Source organism: Pteropus medius, unplaced genomic scaffold, assembly GCF_902729225.1.
Source record: "Pteropus medius unplaced genomic scaffold, Ma_sr-lr_union100, whole genome shotgun sequence".
In the NCBI taxonomy this organism is placed as follows: domain Eukaryota; kingdom Metazoa; phylum Chordata; class Mammalia; order Chiroptera; family Pteropodidae; genus Pteropus; species Pteropus medius.
In genome coordinates, this window is record NW_024353517.1 from 3,352,665 (window position 1) to 3,373,911 (window position 21,247).

The 21,247-nt window shown below is 36.0% G+C and overlaps 1 protein-coding gene across 5 annotated transcripts in view; it reads left to right on the top strand.

Annotated features, from left to right (window-relative positions):
• Window positions 1-21,247, top strand: part of MAP3K13 (mitogen-activated protein kinase kinase kinase 13) — a 131,552-nt gene that overhangs the window by 50,100 nt on the left and 60,205 nt on the right. The window contains exon 1 of one of the 5 annotated variants that reach the window (XM_039850772.1): window positions 2,094-3,013. The exons of the other annotated variants lie outside the window; for them this stretch is intronic. The gene's annotated coding sequence lies outside the window, so the exon portion shown is untranslated. Of the gene's footprint in view, window positions 1-2,093; window positions 3,014-21,247 lie in introns of those variants that run through there. 5 annotated transcript variants of the gene reach the window in all.

Genomic DNA, 21,247 nt, shown 5'->3' on the forward strand with positions numbered 1-21,247 from the left:
TAGTCTGTATTATTTTGGAAGAAAAAATATTGTTTGTAAATCTTAATTCTTTTGGCATATCCCAGTTGGCTTTGATTACTGTTAAAAGAAACAGAAATGTATCTTCTTCATCATCTTTTCATTTTGGGGTTCTAAAATAATCTGGGTACATGAACATATTGATATAGGCCAACGTGGTGTACTCAGACCTACAAGGAATGTACCAGCACTGCACTGGTCTTGAGCACTCCCATGTTACATGGGTAAATTTCTTTGGTTTATTTTTTCCATAGTGATATTCCACAATAAGCTCCTGTAGAGAAATTTATCAAATACGTTGTTTGCCACTGATATTCTATTGCTTTAGTATGTAGAATAGTACACTGAACATAATTGTTGTGTATAAAATAGTCCTCGAAAATTTTCTTTTTCCAAATGAGCTACGCTGTGTGCAATACTTACTAGTGCCAGGTTTGAACTATCCATAGGAAACAGGCAACTGCTTTCTTTCTCTCTGCTATAGAAATAATCTGATTGAGAGAACCGATCTCTGTTCAGAATGTTCCTGGTCACTGGACATCTCAAAACTTATATTAACCACTATTGTTCCAGTTTCAAGGATTTAAGGCCATTTCCCAAGTTCAAAAAAGGCATGATCAGTATTAGTAAAATATTGGTAATTGTGAAGCAAAGTGATAGGGTACAGGGGCAATAAATTATATTAATCTCCACTTTTGTGTAACTTCTCTTTTAAATAGTAAAGAAATGTCATAAATTATGTGTGCTATTGAGTAGTATGAATTTCTTATATATTTTGGAAATTAACTCCTTATCAGATATGTGGTTTGCAAATATTTTCTCTCATTGCGTAGTTGCCTTTTTCATTCTATTGATTATTTTCTTTACTGTGCAGAAGATTTTACTTTGATGTAGTCCCACTTGTCTATTTTTGCTTTTGTTGCCTGTGCTTTTGGTATCATATCCAAGAAATCATTGCCAAGACCAATGTCAAGGATGGGCAAAGGACTCAAATAGACATTTCTTCAAAGAAGACATTCAGATGGTCAACGGGTATATGAAAAGATGCCTAACATCATTATCAGGAAAATGCAAATCAAAACAAAAATAAGATATCGCCTCGTATTTCTTAGGTTGGGTATTATTTTAAAAATAAAAGACAAGCGTTGGCAAAGTTGTGGAGAAATTGGAACCCTTGTATACCCTTGTTGGCAAGGTTGGTGGGAGTGTAAAATAGTGCAGCAGCTTTGGAAAACAGAATGAGATTCCTCATAAAATTAAAAATAAAATTGCTATATGATCCAGCTATTTGACTTCTGGGTATGTATCTAAAAGAATTGAATTCACGATCTTGAAGAGATACCTGTACTCTCATGTTCATTGCGGCATTATTCATATTAACTAAGACGTGGAAGTAACCTGTGTCCAATGACATGAATGGATAAAAAAAAAATGTGGTATATATACATACGAAGGAATATTATTCAGCCTCAGTAGAGAAGGAAATCCTGCCATTTGTGACAAGATGAACCTGAAAGACATTATACTAAGTGAAATAAGACAGACACAAAAAGACAAATACTGCATGATTCCACTTATATAGCCAAATTCATAGAAGCAGAGAAAACAATAGTGGTTACCAGGGGCTGGGGAAGATGGAAATGGGGAGTTGTTATTCAATGGGTATAAAGTTTCAATTTTGCTAGATGAATAAGTTCTAAAGATATTTTGTAAACATAATGCCTGTAGTTACCAGTACAGTATTGTATTATGTACTTCAAAATTTGCTAAGAGGGTGGATCTCATGTTAAGTATTCTTACCACAAAAACCAAAACCAAAACCAAAAACAACAAAATACCCACAAAGAAACTCTGAGATGTGTGGGATATTATCATGATGGTATCACAGATGTTTGCATATCTCCAAACTCGTTAAATTGTACACATTAAATATGTACAATTCTTTGTATATCAATTAATAAAGCTGTTAAAGTTTATTTTAATTTTTAAAAATGTCATGAGCCCTTTGAGTGAATTTAATACAGTTGTTTCTGCTATTAATAATAAGGCATCTTACTAAAATTAAAATTTGCTCCAAGATTCATTCAGACCTCTTTGGGAGCTATGTTTTAGTTGAATGTCAGAAGTTTAATAAACCAATGAGGAAATGTTCAACCTTATTTAAAGGCAGCAATGAATTACAATTCCACACCCACTTTTGATGCATCACAAAGGAAAGGTCAGCAAGATGACATTGTTCTACAAAACAATTACATCCGTGTAATATTTCTTATATATTTAAATTTCCTTAGTCACTCGTTTATTTCCCTACTGTTTTGCTTTGACAAGTCTTGGTGTGCAGGACATACATGTCCACTGGTCACCAGTTTTAGAAACTATTTCCCTGACTTTGATTTTTTTCCATGTCTTCGGATCATGCACATTGCTTACAGTAAGAAAAGGGTTAAAGAAAATACTTCTAATGAATAGTAGATTGTCATTTATTCTGTATGCATTTTTGGTAGCATTGGTTCTACTGAAATTCTATTTTGATTCCCTTATTCGATAGCAATAGTGTTTTCATGACTATCGCAGCTTGACACTCGCTCTCTCTCTCTCCCCCCTCTTTTCCCCCACCTCAAGCTGCCAGTCTTAAGGCCATGGCAGACGCCTGATTGGCGGACTCTGTTTATTCTGTGACCAGATTCCGTCTAAAAGGAGGCTGGCCACGACTGCCTGAAACCTATTGGCCAGAACTGCTCTGGACCCTCCCTTTCTTTTTCATGGCACGCACTACGGAGAAGTCTGTGCGGAATCCTAAACCAGCCCAATTTACATCCATTCATGAATCTGTGACGTCAGCAAGCCTTCGGGCTCCTTTGCGGTGGGCTGGAGGATTATGTGGGTGGAATCCCCCTCCCCCTTATTTTTCTAATTCTGCAAAGCTTTTTAAATTAACCTTCCATCTTTTTAAAGCAAGAAAATGGAACGGCATGTGTAGGAATTCTTCATTGTTGTGAGTATCGCACTCTATTTTTTTCTGTTTCATCAGCATATATTTCACAAGGACAGATGGAGAATCTATTTGTGATTTGAGGTGATTGGAAAGCTGATATTATTGAGGGAGACAAGGTGAGAGACAGAGACCGAGAGAAACCTGATACCCCGTTACAGTTAGGAGGCTCTGAAACTGACAGCTGGTTTTCCTTTGCTTGTCTGCCTGCTAGATGTGGACATTTTTCATTTACAGTTCTGCACGTTACCTCTGGATGCTGGCTTGGCTTTCCTTAAAGAGGGGATTCATTTCTCTGAGAGATGATGTGGATTGTATTAGAGGAAAAGCCCGGAACTGATACTAGAAAGGTGCTGGGGAAAGCCGGGCCAGCTAGAAGGAGCAGGTTCTATCCTGCTGAGCGCTTCTCTCCCTTTCTGCCGACCTTTCTGTTTCTCACCCTTCACCTTGCCTTTGTTTCATAATTGTGTGACAGTCAATATCTTAAGATTGCAAGTTGGAGAAGATGAATACTCGTCCAACCATTTTTTCCCCAAAGTTGTGTTGTGGTTTTTTTTAATAGAGGCTGTAGTGGTGGTATTTATACATATTTGTAGCTTTTTATGTCGTGCTGCACCATTTATGTATATTTTTAAAAACTTAAAGCCTGCTCCAGAGACAAAAAGGGAATTATCCTTAAATCCTGATTTTTAATATCCCCTAATGAAAACTGAGAAGTGATTTCTTAATATATTTCCTAATTATATTGTGTAGAAATACACACAAGTATTTTGCTGATACTGAAAATAGTTTATTCCATGGTGTTTGGGAAACATGGAAAAGTTCTGGTATTTTCCATGTATTAAGTTGGTTTGATAGTTTGTGTGGAGTTTTAACAAAAAGTTTTTGTGATTGAATTTTTCTGGTGAAAATTGTGATAGAAAAGAAGAGGGATGTGACATTGTGACATATTCTGCCCCTGGGCAGCTCCTCAACCCAAATAATGTAATAGCATTTTCCAACTGCCTTACTTTGAGCAGTTTATATTCTAGTTGGCAGCGTGTACCTGGTTGTTCTTTCCAGTGAGAGAGAAAGCAAAATGACTTATTTCTTGTCATCCAGCCTTGTCACATTCACCTTGTGTAATCAATACTTAGTTTTGAGAATTTCATGTTATGATCTTTTCTCATGAAACAAAGCTTCTAAATTATGGCTCTAATGATATCTTTTGAATTTTCTTATAAATGAATCTTCCATCTGTCAAGTCATTTCATTTCAAAATTACCTGAGGATTTAGCATTTTCTTTTGTTTCTCAACTTGGCATCGCCCTCACTCATTTTGTGTTTCTGAGTGCATTTGAACTCACTAGAGTTATAGAAGGGAAAACTGCCTAATTCCAAACCAGATTGTTGTCCTATAACTGTGGTTTTATATTTTGCTATGTTTTATTTGCTGGGTTAAACAATAACACGGTTCTCTATATTTGTAAACAACTAGACTTACTTTAGGTTTTTTTGTGTGTGTTTATCTTCAGCGACTTTGTTGAAAGTAGCAATTTCAAAGTTGTTTTAAACTGTTGAGGTCTACTAGATCACTGCCAGAACAAAAGACTGAATTCTTGGGATTTTTTTAAAATGTGTTTAATAATCAAATTCATCTTAAGAAACGTTCATCAGACTGTTTTTTATGTACATTTTGCCAAGAGAGAGCTTTGTTTTCATGAAAGAAATACAGTCTGCACTTTGGATTTAGTAAAGTAAAACTATCCCTTTAAGGCACAGAGTAGTTGTGGAACCTCTCCCTCTCCCCGCTCCTAGTGGCTGTATTCTAGATTATATTTATTTTCATGTATAGTGTACTTGTAGGGGGAAAAAAAACAATAACTCTTAATTGTTTAATATCAAACAATAAAATCCTGTGTATCAGTGACTGTCAATAGATGGCTTTCTGTTTAAAAATTGAAGCCACTCCAGAAGTAGGAATTAATTTATTTAGTAAACAAAGTCAGTCAAGCCAGAGCCATGTCCTGGAGAATTTTCAAAAGAATGATTCCTAAGGGCCAGAGGCCACATCCACTGGTATCTGAGGGAACAACCATACTTTGGATGGCAGAACCGGTCAGTTTGGTTTGCACTGTCTACCTCCCCTCTCTCTATGTGCTACAGCTACATTAATTGCTTGGGGAGTTCAGATGAATCAAGATAGCCAAGATGACCAATTCTGCCAGGTGCCAGCCTGACTCTTGGGATTTTAATTAAAATAAACAACATTCCCCAAGAACGACACTCTTTTACTTTAAGAAAAAATTTAAAGATATCTCACCCCTGCTCTGTGTTGGGTGTTATTCCTTAAGGAAATGGGGACAGAAAGATTTAGAAGATGCCATCTTTACGCCTAAGGAATCTAGAAAGTAAGTTGCCATACAACATACAGTGTTGTGGTTCAGAAACTGGTCTGTGTAAATAGACTTTGAGATTAGAATTACCTAGGGAACTTCCTCTCTCTCTCTTCTCTTCAGTGGTTTTTAGTATGTTCATAGAATCGATTTTAGAACATTTTCATTGTTGCGAAAAGAAACCCCATTACACATTAGCAGTCACTCCTCATTTCCCCTCAAACCCCCAGCCCTCTATATATATAGCTCTGCCTATTCTGATTATTTCATATAAATGAAATCATAGAAGATGTTTTTTTGCGACTAGCTTCTTTCACTTAGTATGAGGTTTTCAAAGTTCACCCATGTTGTAGAATGTATCAGTATTTCCTTTATTACCAAGGAATAATCCATTGTACAGATATACCACATTTTATTTATCCATTCATCGGTTGATTTGTTTCCACTTTTTAGCTGTTATGAATAATGCTGCTATGTAAATCTGTGAACAAGTTTTTGTGTGAACATGTTTTCATTTCTATTGGTTATATACCTAGCAATGGAATTGCTGGATCATATGATAACTATATGTTTAACATTTTCAAGAAATGCCAAACAGTTTTCCAAAAGCAGCTGTACCATTCCCACCAGCAATGTATGAGGGTTTCCATTTCTCCACATCCTCATCAACATTTGTTATTATTTTTCTTTTTGACTAGAGCCATCTTAGTGAGACTGAAGTAGAAGTATCTTTGTGGCTTTTATTTACATTTTCCTAATGGCTAATGATGTTGAACATCTTATCAATATGTGCCTATTTTCTATCTGTATTTCTTCTTTGGAGAAATGTCTATTCAGATCTTTTGCCTATTTAAAAAATTAGGTCATTTATCTTTGTATTATTGAGTTTAAGTGTCCTTTATATATTCTGGACATAAGTTTTTAATCAAATATATGGCTTGCAAATATTTTATTTTATTCTCTGGGTTGTCTTTTCACTTTCACGATGTTGTTCACAGCAAAAATTTTTTATTTTGCTGAAGTTCAATTTATCTTTTTTTTTTTTCTTTTACCGCTTGTGCTTTTGGTGTCGTATCTAAGGCTTTGCCTAACCCAAGTTATGAAGATTTATTCCTATGTTTTCTAAGAGTTTTACAGTATTAGCTCTTACATTTACATCTGTGATCCATTTTGAGTTCCTTCTTGTGCATGGGTTCAATTTCATTCTTTTGAAGGAAGATATTCAGTTCCAGCAATATTTGTTTCAAAGACCATTCTTTCCCCTCATTGAATTGTCTTGGCATCACACCAGGGAACTTTAAAAAAAATACTGATACCATACTTCTACTTCCAGAGATTCATATTTCATTCATCTGTGATGGGGCCCAGACATCTGCATTTTTTAAAGCTCCCTAGATGATTCTAATGTGCAGCCAGGGTTGAAAACTATTGGCATGGATAGATGGTTAATCTTAGAGAAGAAGAAGGACACGACTTCTGAATCAGGAGAGAGGATGAGTGAAGACATAGAATTCTGACATGAAAAGGCAGGAAGAGAGGAAAATTAAGAAGATTCATACCAGAAACTGTGGATTTTCTTGCTAAGTAGGACTCAATCACTTTTAAAAAGTGAAGGCATCATTGGAGTTTAGTGAAATATGTTAAATTAAAGGAAGAGAAGGAGTTAACATTTATTAAGCACCTTCTACATGCCTATGAATCTGCTAGGAGCTTTCATATACATTATTTCATTTAAAATATAATCCTCATGGTGTGAAGTAGGTACTGTTGTCCCCATTTTACAGATGAGAATACAGACTCAGAAAAGTGGCTGACTCAGCCAGAGACACCAGGTAGTGCACATTTATAACCAGTTTTCAAACCCAGCTCTAATTCTTAAGTTCATTCTCTCCCTTATGTGTACCATGGATTTGGAGCATTGATTCCTACCAGGAATTGTTATTGGTCCAGTCCAGCATAAATCTAAGATCATCTCTAGCAATGCTCTGGCCTGGATGAAGAGTAAGATAAAATGGACAGAGGGGGTAATATAGAGATAAATGTTGGCATAGCAGGTGCAGTAGAAGATAAGAGGGTGGTGGCAAATGAACATTATCATGTGATAGCTAATCATGGAGCCCAGGCTGGTTATATTCGGCCTAGATGTAGCTGGCAGGAAAAATTCTAAGATAGAGGGCCAATATATTGGGTGTGGGAGAATGATTGGAGGAAATAGTGGGGAAACCATGATGGAAAGAGGGTATATGCAATAGAGTTGGCAGGTCTAGAAGTGTTGGCATTCACCTAATCAACAAATATTTTTTGAGTATTTACTCTGTGTTCTATGTGCTGGGTACACAGCAATGGAAAAAACAGACAAAAATTTTTGCCCTCTTGGGCGCTTATTTTATTGGGGAAGACAAACAATAAATAAGTATATTTTGTTTAGAGGGTGATAAATGTAAAGGAGAAAAGTAAAGGTGGGAGGAGAATAGAGAGTGCTGGGCGTGGGGTAAAGTCAAAAAGAGATTTTTTCATTGTATGGTCTTTGTGCAGATATAGATACCTCAAAGAGACTAAGGAACCGTCAAATCGAGGGACTGGTAGTTGACCAAGCTAGGCACTTTGAATATGTAAAGAGAGTGTGTTCTAAGTACTAAAATTCAAAGTGCATATTTAGGATTAACTTTTTGTTTACCACTTTACACCCATAGCCTGGCACAGAGTAGATACTCCATAAACATTTTTTATTGTGTGATACCATTTTTTTGTATTAGTGATTTTTTTCACTGGGCGGAGGCCAAAGCAGAGGTGGTGTTTGGGAGACTTTTTTCAACTACCCTATTAGGATAGATCCTAAGGTTGGTGGATGTGTGTGTATGTGTAAGGGTGTCCTTCCATAAAGTCACTACTCAGAATCACTGCACAGTGAGTGATAGTTAATGAGGTGGGTGTGTCTAGTTCCCAGATGAATTGAGCAGAGAATCACCAGTGTAGGCAATACAGGAGGCACTTAAATTTCTTTTGTTTTTGCACTTTAGCAGATTTCACGTCCACTACCTTGAAAAGAGGGTGAATTGAACCCTTTGTGTATAATAAAGTTTCGAATAATGAAATTCTATTATATAACCATTTACTCATCTTCTTTCTTTATCTAGAAAATTACTTACATTAAAAATGGATAAAATCAACACATCTCTTTACCTAATTATATGGCACAGTGATGCAATGGGAAAGGAATTGGACTAAGACTAAAAGGGCCTATGTAGCAGTCTTAGGTCATCCTTGGCAAGACAGTTCTCTCAGCTTTTTAAAATTTTTCCTCGTCTTTGGTTTCAACATATGAGAGAAATTATTTTTAGTTATCACAAATGTCCTTTCTAACACTAAAATGGTAGGCTTCTTGCAACTGGTTATTACCAAAATCGAATAGGCAAGTGACCATTTCTAAGACAATCTGGTTAAAATCTCCAGTTCCTTCATAGTATCTTTGTAGAAGTTTAACCCCCATGGGACGCTGCTACTACTGAGAAAGAGGCACAAGGGTCAGAAGTGTTTCAGGTGGCTATATCTGGGTGAGACATAGAAAGGTTATATCACTTTCAGACTTGCCCAGGAACTTCTTCATAAGCAGGAAAGAGTCCTGATGAGATCTGACCTTGCCATCTTTAGACATGCCCATTATAAATGTCACCTGTTTTGGCCATTGTTCTTTGTAGTCAAGAGAGAGTTTTCATTAGACTAGTGATTACTGGTGGTCTGGGCTAATAGAGGATGTGGCAACAGATAGTCTAATAACCTCAGTTTTGTAGTGCGTTATAGCCTTTTCCTTGATATGACTTTTATTAATTCTCTTAAGAAACAAAATTCATCATATTGGCTTTTTCTATCCATCTCTTACCACCTTCTGTCATTTGCTAACTCAGGCTGAAGTGTGATGAAGGGTGAAAGACTATAGTAAATAAGAAAATGACCCATTAAATCTGTAAATGGTATAACCAGTCTCTGAAAAAATAAGATTTTGCTATTTTGTATGAGAGTTGCTAGCTTTTGAAAATTATTCTTTTCAGAACTCTTCAGATAAGTTCCTTGATGGATCGGTATTTTGATTTTGCAGATTTTGTCAAAAAGATAAATTTTTGAAATTACAAAACAAAATCTTTTAATTTTTATATTCATCAGTCTGTAATTTTTCTTATATCTGTTTTTTATTTGTATAATAGTCAAGCAGAGAAGGCTAATGCTAGTCTTAACATCTATGATAATTTCATTTAATTCCATTTAGTAACAATACTTATATACGTAGCAGTGTGGTAAAAATATCTTGCAGAAAGCAATCATATATTGCAGGGCAATCCTAAGAGAATGTGTAGAAAATTGCAATTTTAATTGTTTAAAAAAATTAAGAAAAAACAACGTAGAACTTCCCACTGACAGATGGTAATTGTCTTTAGTGTGCTAATTTATACTGTGAATTCCTGGGCTAGGGGTTATAGTAGAATCGAGCGGTACTGGGAGGACACATTAGTGAAATTTTAGATTCTGAGGTCGAAGGGCTTAGGAAATAGCCAGAGACAAAGGACTGGAGAAAAACGATAGGAAAAAAGGGGTGGCAGAGCTTAGGGAGACTATGGCTGAAGTGATAGCTCATGGGGTCAGGCAGGTGGCAGCCAGGACAGCAGTTTCCCTCTTAAACCAAAGAGAGAGGATCTGGGACCCGGACTGAAAAAGACTCTTAGGGTCCTAAGAAGGGCTGTCACAGTAGCTATTACAAAAGAGGGCTCAATTTGCAAAATAAGCCCACTGAGGCTTTTTATTACCCCTGAGGCACTGTGCCTGCATTTCTAGTAGCTGGCCTGTCTGCCTTTAATGGGACACATTAGGCTATCTGCAGGCATGGATAATTGAGAATAGTGAGATCAAGCCCACCAAAACACAAAGCCATGATTGCTTTTTCCAGGGAAAATAATCTTTTGATTAAAGTGAGATTAAGCATTTTACTAATTACTCACCGATTATTTCCTCTCACATAACAAATTCAAATACATATGCACACTAAGAAACAGATGCAACATACCTTCGGTTATTTCTAGTCACTACTTTCTAGACCTAAATTACAGACTCATTTAAAACCTTTGCTAAGCATAGAAACTCCTGGGAAATACCCACCTGATTTTGCAGCTGCTATGGTCAAGAGCCAATTTGAAAGGAAATTTTACTGCTTTGCCAGGTTCTCCCCTTGCCTCATCCTCCCCCTCCAATTTCTGGCCAATTTTGAACAGAACCCCTTCCATCTGTTTGTCTAATCAAAAATAACTGAACATTTGCTTTATACTGTTTGGGTTAATGATCAAAGCTAGGCCCTAATCTAATCCTTAAGTATTCTCAGAGACCTGGAGAACAGAGTAGATTTCTTTCAGAAAGAAAAACAGTCACATAATCCTTTATTTTTTCTATAATGATCTTTTCTCCAATCAGGGCTTCTGCCATAACACGGAAATAGCACTTACTCCCCATCACCTGCTCCCCTTTGATCAGAAGGTTATCTACAATGATAAGGAGTTCCTTTAATTGAATTTTATGCCTTTGATACTGGCTTTTCTTAGAGTCAAACTGCTTTTGCCATAGATTGTTTTATAAATTGCCTTTGTCTTTTCCCTGCTAACTATTTGAAAGGCCACGGAATAGTTTCGAAAAAAAGAACTAACCACCCAAATTCTAAAAGCCTTGGACCACATCTGGAAAATAAAGAGGAATAACCAAGAGAACCTCCTTATTAATGCAGAGCATAAAGGCCCCTAGGGCAAGGAAAAGGGGGTCACTCCAAGGGCGTACCTATTCAGGTCAGAAAAGAAAACAATGTCTTCTAATGAAAATAGTTCATCAAGCTCATGGGTAGTATGAAACCGTAGTTATGATTTACTTGAAATGCATATGGCTTGTACCCAGAAATGTCTTTACTCTGGAGAATAGTTATGCACTGGAATTGCCTGCATGCTGGACCTGAAGTTGCAGGGTGAGGAAACTATAGTCTCTAGGCTTCCATATTCCAACAGAAATCTCCTCTGGTTTATTCGTGGGTGGTCTCAGCCAAGGATTTGCCAAAGACCCAGAAACTGAGTTTTGGGGACTTGTTTTTTGACGTATTCTTTCACTGCTGTATATTATCACAGGAAACTGAAAAGTGAAAAAAAAAATCTTTCTTTGACACTTCTTATCAGATTCTTCAGATTCTCCTATTTTTGTATGTAATTCATAAAATGTAGTTTGTAAAAAACTACTCTTTAAGAATTTTTTTCAGATACTTTAATGATAGATTCTTTTATAGAGTGTGCCTAAATAACGAGAGAAAAAAGGTTTTTATCTCTATTTCTGTTTCTCTGTCGACCCATCCATATTGGCCTTCACCCACCAGCCATGACGAGATCTAACCATCCCGGCTAGCTAAACCGCCTCCACAAAACCTGGCCCTACTGTGAGGATTTCTTTTGATGAGCTGTAAATTGATTATTTTTTCCCACCATTCCACCATAAAAAGATGCACTGGCAGTTTAAAAACACTAATCTTACAAAGAGACTTAGCCATGAACCAGCTTATGCAGTGGTTCCCAAAGTGTAGGCCAAGGACCAGGAGCATCAGCATCACCTGGGAACTTGGTAGAAATGCAAATTCTCAGGCTGCTCTCCAGAAATGCTGGGAGTAGGGCCCAGGCATGTGTGTTTTAACCAGCTGACTAGATTATCCCGATGCATACTGAAAGTTTGAGAATTTTTGATTTATAGCAAGAGCTTCTCAGACTTTTAATGTGCGCAGGAATTACCTAAGGATTTTGTTAAAAGCCAGATTCTGATTTGCTTAGTCTGGGGTAATTTTTGTCAACATGTCTAATCAGCTCCGAAGTGATGCTAATGCTGCTGGCCCTTGGACCACACTTTGCAAGTAGCACGGATCTGAAGAATTGACAGGAACCCCTCCAAGAAATGCTGCAATAAGTAGGCTCTATCAAAATTATAACTATCCCAGTAGTTCCTAAGGAAATACTCGTAAAAGAGGAAAAAATTTTGTGCATAAAGATATTAATCATAGCATTGTTTTAATAGAAAGAAAAAGAAATAGCCTAACTCTTCAATATTAGGGAAATAAAATTGATAATCATTACTTGCAGATTTTGTATTTGTGAATTCGCCTACTCACTAAAATTTTTTTAACCCTAAAATGAGTATTTGCAATAGAGAAAATCAATACTTTTATAGTAATTTGTAGACATGTGCAGAGCAATGAAAAATTTGAGTTACATGAAGTACACATTCCCAGATGAGATGGAACAAGGTAACTCTCATATTGTAAACAAATGTCTTTCTGGAAAGCCAATTTAGTGCTCTGTTTTTTACATTTTTGTGCTTTTTGTTGGCAGTTTCTCTATTTTTTTTTTTTTTTAAACCAAGTCTAGTGCTGAAGTGCTGCCTAGTATTTCTATGTGATGTGCTTTACGGAGCAAATATGCTTTATTTAGGCATGAGTTATTGTGCTGTTGGCTGTGAGTTTAATGTTAATGAATTATTAAGTAAATGCATATTAAATAAAATCTCTTTAAACAGAAGCACACTTAAAACAAGGTAATGTATTGATCAGTTGCCAAAAATGATTTGACCAGGAAGTTGTTTTTCTTTTAGGAGCAGTCATTCAGTATTCACTAATTCAGTGTTCACGGTAACTTCATAGAACATAACTTTGACAAATAAAAAGAATTAACTATAGTTAATAGTCAATTGATAGAATATATGCTGCTATTTCAAAATGATGGTGATGAAATCCATGCAATCATATGAAAAATATGTGTGATGTAGTGATTAAAAGAAAAGAAACATAAGACAAAGTTTCAAGCACAATAAAGTTATGTTTATTTTTTCAAATAAAAAGTTAAAGGAAGTACACTAAATTTTTTTGAGTTGGGGTGATAGAATTATTTTTTTTCCTTCTCAAATGTTCATAATATTGTTATATTGCTTTTATAATGTTATGCTTTTAAATTGGTCTCACTATTTCCTTCGGAGATCTGAGGTTCTAAGAGGGACCACCCTTCCACCTCCTTCGGTGGCAAAAACAGTACATTCTGGTTAAGCAATTGACCTTATACTCTATGTGTTAAACCAAATAAAAATTGTTTCCAGTTATACTGTGTATATCCAAGAGAAATCCATAATCAGGAACCTCTAGCAAAGGTAAGCTAGGTACTTGATAGATACCACTGGAACCATGTTTTACGAGTAATTTGTCTTGCCTAACCATAGCTTTTCTAATTGCTCTTCATTTTCCCACTCTTTAACATGGTTAAGAGAACTTGGATTCTAAAATCAGGCAGATGGGAGATGAGTCCTGGCATTTTCACTTATTAACTATTTATGCCTTGTGTAAGTTATTTAACATCTCTAAGTGTCCCACATATATTTAATAGGGATAATTCTAGAACCTTGGAAGGGTTAAATGGAAATATGAGCACAGTGCTTACCCTGAATAAATCGCAGTTACTAATAGATGTTAGCTTCATTCCCTTCATTGATTGTCTACCACATAAAAAAGGCTGTTAGTCAATACCTGGGGAAATAAAAGAGAGAAGAAGAAGAAAAAAAAAGTAAAATAATATTGTTGTCCATAAACATTCCCAGTCAACTTGGAGAGATTGATACATACACTATAATATATCATAATAGGAAAGTGGTTCTCAAACTTTTTGGTCTCAGGGCCAAAAAAATTACTGAGGACTCCAAAGGGCTTTTGTTTCATGTGAATAGTATCTTCTATATTTAGAAGATATAGTAGAAATTAAAACAGAAAAATTTTCTGTAGTAGAAATTAAAACAGAAATATTTTAAATACTATTAATTTATTTTTTCACAAAACTATTACTCGTTAAGATAAATAACTTTTTAATGAAAACTAATTATAGTTCCCAAACCTCAAAATTTTTTTGTGAGGAAAGTGGTATTAGAAGAGATTTTTGCAAGTCTCGTTAGTGTCTGACTTAACAGATTAGATGATAACTAGATTCTCATCTCTGCTTCTGCTTTCAATCTGTTGTAATATCAAATGTCATATAGTAGCCACTGGGAAATTCTGCCATATACTCGTGAGAAAGTGTGAGTGAAAAAAAAAATAAAATAACGTCTTATGAAAATAGTTTTGACGTCACAGACCCCCTAAAAGGTCTCAGGGCTCTATCTCCAGGAGTGCCCAGAGCACACTATGAGCACCACCACTTTGGTTGTGAGTGTGAAGAAGGAGCAAGAATCATTGCTAACATTTACATTGTGCTTTCTTTCTGCCAGAAACTGTTCATAGTGCTTTATATATTTAAACTTCACAACTCTATAAGTAGGTGCTATTAGTATTGTCCCTAATTTCTAGATGAAACCAAAGCACTAAGAGGGTAAATTCCTCAAAGTGGAAGTTTCAGACCGTCTGTCTCCAGGGTCCAGACTCTTCTCTATGCCACTGTACTGCTTCCCTACTAGGAAAATGAATAAAATTTCATAGAGAAGACAACATTTTTTATAAGGGATATGCAGGAATGGGGGTTTTTATAGACCATCTTGAGAGAACACTTCATTGTTACTAAATACAGAGTAGGATTGTTACTAAATACAGAGTAGGATTTTATTCTCGTGAATATTTTCAGCCTTCAGCTTTACCTAATGTTTCTTCTAAATCACTTCATATTCATATTTTTTTCCTTCTCCCCATACCATCAAGAGCACTATCCTACACACCCAGTCTGTCCAAGGTTCTTGCCAGTAGTGCCAGCTACTGCAGCTACTGCAGGCTAATAAACAGGATTTTTTTTCCATTCTTTTTTGTGTGTGTTTTTGATGAAATATAGATAACACAAAAATTTACAATTTTAACCACTTTTAAGTGTACACTTCAGTGGTGTTACATACATTTCTACTGTTGTCCAACCGTCACCACCCTCCATCTTCAGAACTTTTTCATGTTCCCAAACTGAACTGCTGCACCCATTAAAGAATAACTCCCCATTCCCCATCCCCCAGTCCCTGGCAATTAACAATCTACTTTCTGTCTCTTTGAGTTTGACTACTCCAGCCACTTCATTTTAGTGGAATCATACAGTATTTGTCCTTTTGCAACTGGCTTATTTCACTTAGAAGAATGTCTTCAAGTTTCATCCATGTTGTAGCATGTGACAGAATCTCCTTCCTTTTTAAGGCTGAATGAAAAAGTCAGGGTTTTGTTTGTTAAGAATAAATCATAAATTGGTAGTTACAAAATAGTCACAGGGATGTAAAGTGCAACATAGGAAATATAATCAGTAATATTATAATAACTGTGTACAGTGCCAGGTGGGTACTAGACTAATCGGGAGGATCACTACATAAATTTTATAAATGTCTAACCATTGTGCTATTCATCTGAAACTAATATAAAATAATATTGAATGTCAATATTACTGTAATGAAAAAATAAAGATAATTAAAAAAGAATAAATCATAAATATAAGACCTTAAGAAATATCAGTTAATAAAAAAGAAAAAGAATGTAAAATACTATAGAATTTAAAGAAAGTAACATAAACCTATAATGTGTTGTTTTTATGCCTTATTAAAAAGCTACTATTTTCAACATTTTTCCTAAAACTCATAATGTTGCATGAGTAAGAAAAATTCAGGAGGAGATTAACCCATTTCCCATTTGCCCTGAGAATACTTGCTGGTGGCACTTGAGGCTGTAGCATTTACCCTGAGATGATTCACGAATTACTGTCCTAAACTTACCGCCAAAGTTTGCCTTGAAATATCTCGCTCTTATTATTATTTTCACATCACTCTGGTATATCGATAGTCTTTGGAAACAAATGACATCTGTTTTTAGTAGTAGTATTTCCATTTACAAAATATAGTAATTCTCGATCACTGAAAAAATCAACTCCTAGAAAATATAGCATTCCTACACGTGATGTTAACGTCGTTCTTCGAACAGTTGTTAGCCCAAGATTCGTTTGATGAATCTTATTTATGTATACGTTTCTGTTACACTAGGATTAGAGACAAGTTCTGTTTAGAAATAACTCCAAGAACAGTTTTCCTATTTTATTTTCACATTGAAAACCAGTCAGATTTGCTTCAGCCTGAAAGAGCGTGTTTATATAAAATTCAGTTAATGCTGGCAGCGAGCTGCTGTTTTTTTTCTAAATGGGAAATGGATTAAAAAAAAAAAAAAAAGAATCGTTGGGCAATAACCAGAACCCATTAGGTATAATGTAGCCATTTCTCATGATTCCGGCCTTCATTTCCCTTTCTCATGCTTTTTTCTCCTCCCATTCCCTTTTACCCATTACAGAGAAAATAAAGCAAAACCCTCTTTCATCTCTTCTAGGAATGGACATTTTATGGAACTGTTCACAATTTAAAAAGCAGATGGGTTGAATATTTCACTCTGATTCTATGAAATAAATGCCTAAAGAAACCAAGTACATTCTATTTGAGCATAACCTGTGTTTTTTTTGTGAAGAAGGAGGTGGGGTGGGCGCTGTAGGTCAGTGTCCTTGAGAAGGATTCGTATAGGAAAGTTTCTATTATCCTGGGACCATGCAGAGAAGTCGGCTTTCAGAATTTGTTCTTGAATGACCATCATATGCTGGGTGCCATACTATGCACTGGAGCGATGTGGTGGTGAACAACCTAGTCATGGCACTGCCCTCACAGAACTATGCACTAGTAGAGAAGATATTTAAAGAGCAATCGTAGTACAGTGATATGTGCTTTTAGGGGAAGGGAGCGGTAAAGGGGGTGAGGAGTACACACAGCTAGAGGGAAACGTAAGTGGAGCATCTAACCCAGACTTGACGGATCCAGGAAGACTTCCCGAAGGAAGTGATAATAGACATGAACCCTAAAGAACAAGCAAGATCTGGGTGGAAAGGGGTATACAGAATGTGTGGCGTGCAAAAACGACTGCATATGCTAAATTCCAGAGGTGAGAGAGAGAGCAGTGAATTCAGAAAAGTGAAAAGAGTCTGGTTTGCTGCAGGGCTGTAGCAAACATGAGGTGAGAGAAACAAACCATGCGAAGAGGATTGGACTTTATCTTAGGAGCAGGAGATTTTACAAAATTGAGTTGTATGTTCAGAATTCCATGCTGTGAAAAGCACTCTGTCTATGGAGAGAGTGTAATAGGATGGAGAGACTAAAGACAAGGATAAAATTAAGAGATTGTTAAAATAATCTAGGCAAAGATGATGATGATCACTGCTAAAAAGGGTTATTTTGATGGAGAGAAGTACACAAATTAAAGAGATATTCAGAATGTTAAAGGATACTTTTTAAAGGGTAAAATAATTTATACACACAAAATGATTGTCAAAGATTTTTTTTTAACTCATTAATTAATGAGGAAATCAGTAAGATGTAAGGAGAATTCAAAGAACACACATATATGTAGGCAATAGAGAATACTGAAATGAATGTGCAGTTAGCAAAACTGGTCAATATCCACAGGGCATTAATAATCATTTGCATTCCTCCAGGTACAATTCATTTGTATTTCTATGAGCAAGAATCAGTTGCATTACTGTATGCGTGCTATAATTTTTAGAGTTGTAAACAATCTCAAAAACAAGGAAAACCCCTCATAAACTGGGCATGGTGCCCTAAGCAAGGATACTCAGTAATCTTTTTTGCCTATTTCAATCTTTGATGACAATTTCCTCTGACAAGAAAATATCCACAGGATGTGGTGAAGGTGAGCAGGGAGAAAAAGAGAGAACAGTTAACTGTGACCTTTCCTTCAAGGGGTTCGAGGGAGCACTCAGCCAAGATTTTGAGGATGAAACAGGAGGATACAATGGGAAAGTTAATTTAGAGGGAAGGGACGATGAGAGATGGAGTCAGGGAAGAGGATGCGCAGAGAAGTACAGAGTCAAGACTATAAACCAGAGATGCTTATATCTTGGGCAGTAACAAAGGAGAACAGAAATGTGATGCCAGGTGGAATTACCTGGCTGCAAGGTTTGAAGAATTATTCCCAGTAGTCCTCTGATCTACAGTGTCAGTGTTAGAACTTTTCATTTTTCCTGTGTCCCTCTGGGCACGCTTGTTCCTACATACCTGCTTGCTTAGAGTGGAAGCCTAAAGAATGATGTTAAGAATGTAGAAGGTGATTTTGATTTAACTAAATTGATTTAATGAAAATAAACTTTGAGGATGGAGAACCATGTCTTGTGTATCTATCCCTGGGATGCCTAGCATAACATTCACTAACTATTTCATAAATAGTTATATATAGAATAAAAGACTAATATATTAGAATGTGGCCTGAAAGAGTTCAAAAGCTTACCCCCATTTTATATAGCTGCATAAGTGGGGATTCTAGGATTCATACCCAATTTTTCTGATTCTAAAGCTCATGTCACTAGGATGAGTGAGTTAAATTACAGCATCTCATAGAATTTTTAGCCTCCCAATCATTAGGAAAGATGAAAAGGTATTTCATTATTTTTTTAATTTTTCATGTTTCCAGTAACTAAATATAACTGCAAATTTTATATATACTTATTCTAAGGAGAGATAACTTTCTAAAAGGACCTAGTTTAAAATCAGATGGACCTAATGAGCCATCTACTAACTGTGTAAAGTTGGACAAATTACTTAATCTCTCTGAGCCTCAGTTTTCTCATCTATAAAATGATGATAATATTGACCTCCATGAAGATATGAAGATTAACTGAGAAAAAGTATATAAAAAGTTTAAGCGTAACAGATGCTACCGATACTGGCATTCTTTTTCTTCTGAGGCTTAAAGCTTTTGCATGCTTACTTTATACCAAAATCTGCATTTATTTGAACATGGCTGTATTTAGCACATAGCTTTTTTGCTTAATTCTTGATCAATCTAAATGTAGTTTTTTCAATATAATTTCTGTAACAAGATCTTTATTTCTTGATATGTTTATCACTTATTACAAATACTTTGCTTTTCTCTCTTTCTTCCCAGTATACTAAGCTTTACCAATACATGTTTCTAGAATCACATTGCTGGATTACAACTTAAATTGCATTAGGTTCATTATAGTGTTTTTGGTCTCTTTTGTTAATTCTCAGATGCAACAGGCATTTCTAATTCAACACCTATTTCTCATTTAGCTTTACAAAATGCCTTTACAATTCAAGATTGTTGTCTCTGGTTTCCTTTTAAAAGGTGCTTCTTGAAAGTCCTAACAATATCACATCCCTCTGCCATTTCCTGAATATATGCAAACATACCGAAATCATAAACAGATAGCTATATCCTGTCAGATCTCTATGACACAAGCATTTAGGGGAATTGAAATGATATCACACGAATTTGATTAGTTTTTCATTGTTGAGGAAAGGGGAATGTTACTAAAACTGTGGAAAGCCTCAACTTTCCTCAGAGAAGCATCAATAATACCTGATCAGCTCACCTTACGTGGCTATTATGAGGCTCAAATGTGATTAAAATATATGGAATTACTTTGGAAACCCAAATATATAAATGTAAGATAGTATAGTGATTATTATGATTTGTACTCTGTTGATCTATGTCCCTAAGATCACAGGCCAGTGGAGCACACCACTATAGGAAATATCTGTATGCCCCCAAACTAATGAGAGCCAATTGTGGTATTCTTCTCTCCTCTTAGTCTTTCTGACTGGCAGTCAGAAGGCTTTATGTGATGAAACCCTATATGCTCACTTTAGAGTGACTGAAGGCATTTAGACCTTTTCATTGCTAGGTGTTGTGTTTGCAGAGTTTTTGACACCACCTAGCAACCTGGCCCAAGACAAACAGTCCCTATTAGCTACCCAGTGACTAGCTATACCTGTCATTGCTCTGTTAATGTAACAGCAAACATTTACTCTACCTAGAAGATGGCGTTCTCCTCCCCACCTTTTACTGTTGAATTAATTTCTTTCTCTACTTGTTTTATGGTCTCCAGAACTGATCTATAAGATGAGAGAATCTTACAATTGAAAGTCATGGGAGAGGTTATTTGGTTCAATCCTCTTTTCCAAAGCAAGAGTCTTATCATTTCTCTGATAGATTACACATTTCCAGTGATGGGAAAGCTAATTAGTTTTGAGATATCTTTTTTTATTGCTGGTTTGTTTGATTCCTTATAGTCAAAGGATGTTCTTTTAATCACTAAAAAGGACCTTTGAGACCATCTAGTCCAATTCTTTCAGCTTGCAGATGAGAAAATTGAGGCCCAGAGAGGTCAGGTGACTTGCCCAAGGCCAAACGACTAATTTATAACACAGCTGGGATTCCTGACTCCTGGTAGCTTATTTCCAAGTCATCAAAGTGCAAAATTACTGCAGTCAGAAATGCCGAATAGTATTACATGCTATTATGCAGTATATAAATGCTTTAGTGTATAGCATATTTTAGTATAGCAGATACATACATTGTATTAGAGATAAACATTTTAATTTTGATGGAGAAAATCTAAATCTTTTTTTTAATTATGTAAAAATATCTCCTTAAAGCTTCATGAGAAACTCTCTCCTTTCAATGACTTTTTTCTTTGCTTTCATTTTTAGTTGGGGGGAGGGAGAGAAGTCATCGGTCTGATTCTTCTATCTCAGAAGTCATATGGCCAAAAAAGACTCAAAACGCACATTTTTCTGCCTGACATGAGTGTTGTGGAGTGGACTGGAGCCAGGGGCTTTTTAATATTCCTGTCAGGCGTTGGTCCCAGGTCTGGTGGTGGCAATGTGGAGGAGACAGGAGTTGAGCCTGCCCATATGCCAGGAGATTTTGAAAGGTCGCCTGGCATCTCCCTTCCTTCTGGAAGTACTGCACTTAGAGGGAATCTACAGTCTTTCTGTCCTGTGAAATTACTCA